Raw genomic sequence first — 4,146 nt, 5'->3', positions numbered from 1 at the left:
ACTCTTTTATGTTTTCATGTTTATGGGCACAAGGTTTATTATATCTTATGATCACTGAAATCTCTAATTTATCTACATAATTGTTGTATTCTTTTTCCCCAATACAGTCTTTTCTTTACTGTTGTTGATATTTCTAGTTGTACTCATTCTTTTTTCCCCAAATAACCAATCTTCTATTGATCCTGTCATTTTATTTGTCTTTTACCGAACTCATTAATTTCTGCTCTTTACAATTTCCATATTTCCAGTTTATTTTTCTTTTTTAAGTTGAATACTTAATTCATTTATTTTTAGTTTTCTATTAAAAGTAGTAAAGATTGTAAAATTACCTTTAATTATCATTTTAGCAATATAAAACTATTTTTGGTAGTATAGTACTTTTATTGTCATATAGATTTTTGTTTCATTTTCAAATAATTTAATGCTGACAGTAAAAGCAATTCTTATGTTCTACATCCCAAATTCCACAAATTTATTTTGTAGAATGTCCATCAATTAGGAGTTGATTTTCCTTTGTGATTCAATTCAGGTTATATAATTTTGGCAGAGCTAGTTCAAAAATGATACACCCCTCCTATTGCGTCTAACCAAGATACACACAATTACCTATGTGTCCCATTACTTGGGGATGCTAATTTTGATCACTTAGTTATGATGTCTTCTGGTTTCTTCACTATAAAGTTACTATTTGCCCCTTTGTTATTACAAAGTACCTTGTAGAGGAGATCCTTTCAAATCATGTAAATATCCTCATCAAAATGTAACCCAATAGTTTTGTCATCCATTGACAATTACCAAATAGTGATTTTCTACTATTCCTTCTTTTTTTTTTACTTAAATCAAGATGCTTCCTTTTTAATGTGTGAATCAATTATGTAAATTAAAGAGGAATTTAAGAATATTTTTTAAGAAATAACAATTTTAGGTAGGCAATTGTAAGGAAGATAACAATCATGCATCCCAAGGCTACGTGATTCTTCCACAGGCCCCAAGGGGAGAGCTCGATGCCCTGGGTTAGCAAAAATTCTTTGCCAGTATGTATTGCATAGCTACAGGTATTATTCGTTGTTACGTTGACTCCTGGGCAGAAGTTTTGTCTCAAAAATTCATTATACTGCAAAGCCGCATAACCAGATCGAGGAATGCTTAAGTACCGAAGCCATGAGAGCCAAGGCCCAATGGTTCTGAGATTTACCAACAGCCCTGAAAAAATCATCATAAACACAAAGTCATGAGGAGAGTTGCTATGGATACCACCTCTGGCCTGCTGCTATGGCCAGTGCCATAGAACTAGCTGAATAAGCCACCATCATAAGAGTAAACATCATGACGAAGAAGGCCTCCACAACTGGTTTCAATCCTAACAAGAAGTATGTTATACAAGTAAATATAATACTTGGTAACATCCTCATGGGTGGTAAATCAGATAACAGTTTTCCAAAGAAATAAGATGACACTCTGTAATATCCACTGATATATTCATATATAAAGAGCTTCTTCTCAACCACAAGGAGCTCCACAGCTGACACACTGTTGAAACACTGCTTGGTCGTCAGGAAGAAAAGCACCCCTGATCTATTCTGGATTCCTGTAGAATCATTTTTTAGATCATAGAAAATGGGACCTAAAACCTATCCCAGGATGACTGTTACAGTTATCTGAGCGATAGAGGCCTGGGGATTACCCAATAAATTTTTGTTTTTGTTTTTGTTTTTTTGCTCTTTTTTTATAATAAATTTATTTTTATTGGTGTTAAATTTGCCAACATACAGAATAACACCCAGTGCTCATCCTGTCAAGTGCCCCCCTCAGTGCCCGTCACCCATTCACCCCCACCTCCCGCCCTCTTCCCCTTCTACCACCCCTAATTCGTTTTCCAGTTAGGAGTCTTTATGTCTCCCTTTCTGATATTTCCCACACATTTCTTCTCCCTTCCCTTATATTCCCTTTCACTATTATTTATATTCCCCAAATGAATGAGAACATATAATGTTTGTCCTTCTCCGATTGACTTACTTCACTCAGCATAATACCCTCCAGTTCCATCCACGTTGAAGGAAATGGTGGGTATTTGTCGTTTCTAATGGCTGAGGAATATTCCATGGTATACATAGACCACATCTTCTTTATCCATTCATCTTTCGATGGACACCGAGGCTCCTTCCACAGTTTGGCTATTGTGGACATTGCTGCTAGAAACATCGGGGTGCAGGTGTCCCGGCGTTTCATTGCATCTGTATCTTTGGGGTAAATCCCCAACAGTGCAATTGCTGGGTCATAGGGCAGGTCAATTTTTAACTCTTTGAGGAACCTCCACACACTTTTCCAGAGTGGCTGCACCAGTTCACATTCCCACCAACAGTGTAAGAGGGTTCCCTTTTCTCCACATCCTCTCCAACATCTGTGGTTTCCTGCCTTGTTAATTTGCCCCATTCTCACTGGTGTGAGGTGGTATCTCATTGTGGTTTTGATTTGTATTTCCCTGATGGCAAGTGATGCAGAGCATTTTCTCATGTGCATGTTGGCCATGTCTATGTCTTCCTCTGTGAGATTTCTCTTCATGTCTTTTGCCCATTTCATGATTAGATTGTTTGTTTCTTTGGTGTTGAGTTTAATAAGTTCTTTTTTTTTTTTAATAAGTTCTTTATAGATCTTGGAAACTAGCCCTTTATCTGATACATCATTTGCAAATATCTTCTCCCATTCTGTAGGTTGTCTTTTAGTTTTGTTGACCCAGTAAAATTTTGAATGAACGCTTGGAAATCCATTTGAGTTGCTGACAGAAAGAGGTGGCATATGTGATCTCCTTAAAGGCTGAGCGCTTCCTTTTCTGACTCTTTGAGAGTTGATCTAATTCCTCTTTTGTTTTTCTGCAGAAGTCAGAATTGGCATAAAACTCAGCTATTCTTTCTATGAGTGGAGTACCTCGCTTGGAAGGCTCTTCAGTCACCTTGACTTTACCCTCTTGGTCCTCTCTGTTTAATACCACAGCAGAGCAGTCTCCATTAATGACATCCAGGAAGAAGTCTGCAGCGTTATTATAGGGCTCACAATGGTAACCCACTGATGCAAAGAACCCCAAGGCCTCCTGCGCAGGCCCATGGAACATCAGTTTTCCTGCAGCCAACAAGGTGAGGCTATCAAACAACTTGAAGATAGAATAATGAGGCTGATGAATGGAGAAGATGATTGTTCGTCCCTATTCAGACATGCTTGAGTCTAAGCCAGTTGTGGGCTCATCCAGGAACAAGATGGCTGTATCAGTAATAAGCTCCATTCCGATACTAGTTCTTTTTCTTTCTCCTCCAGACATGTCACGTATAAACTGAGTTCCAACCTTGGAATCTGCCACTTTATCCAGACCTAATTGCTGAATGACCTTTTTAATTTGCTCATTTTTTTCATGACTCGTCATAGTTGTTGGAAGCCGAAGAGCTGCTGAGAATTGTAAATTTTCTCTCACTGTTCCCATCATGACATCATCTTGTACCATATAACCTGAATTACATTTGAAATTGGCAGGTCGAGGTGCTCCATTTATCAAAACATCCCCAGATAATCCATGTGGATATTTCTTTTGCAGCTAAGACCTCTAACAATGAAGATTTGCCTCCACCTGTGGGTTCCAGAATGGCATTGAGGCCAGGTCTCATGACACCATTGATATTTGTTAGTATTTCTTTCTCAACTGTTTTTCGACCAAGAAGAAAGCCACTCTTCACTTTTACTCAATAGTAAATGTTATGAAAACTTAACATGGCTACTTCAGTAAATGTCTTCAGGTCGTTGGAGGTCATCCTGGAGAGGTCATTGGTGCTTCTTTGTGACATTGGGATACAAACTTGGTCATTTTTAGAAGACATCTGGAGAGTTTTTGTCTCTTCAGCTTAACAGAGGTTCAGTTTCACCAGGGTCTTTGATCTCAGAGTCCATGTGCTCAGAGGCCTTTATTATTCCTTCTATCTTTACTAACATTTTTTGTAAGAAAGCACTCTCATTAACTTATTTATTTATGCTTCATTTATATTTGCATGGGCTCCCAGATTCCTAGCTGGGCCTAGTGAAGGAAAGTTAGGTAGCTAGGGCACAAAAATGAAGGAGGTATCTCCTCTTACTGTTACGCCAGTGGCCTTAAAACTGATGTGC

General features: G+C 38.2%; 1 pseudogene; it reads right to left on the bottom strand.

Annotated features, from left to right (window-relative positions):
- Positions 1-839: 839 nt before the first annotated feature.
- LOC144307783 (broad substrate specificity ATP-binding cassette transporter ABCG2-like) lies at positions 840-3,863 on the bottom strand (annotated as a pseudogene).
- Between the last annotated feature and the right edge of the window lie 283 nt (positions 3,864-4,146).

This window comes from Canis aureus, chromosome X (genome assembly GCF_053574225.1).
Source record: "Canis aureus isolate CA01 chromosome X, VMU_Caureus_v.1.0, whole genome shotgun sequence".
In the NCBI taxonomy this organism is placed as follows: Eukaryota; Metazoa; Chordata; class Mammalia; order Carnivora; family Canidae; genus Canis; species Canis aureus.
Note: the sequence above shows the minus strand (reverse complement) of the source record. Positions and strands in the feature narration are given on the sequence as shown.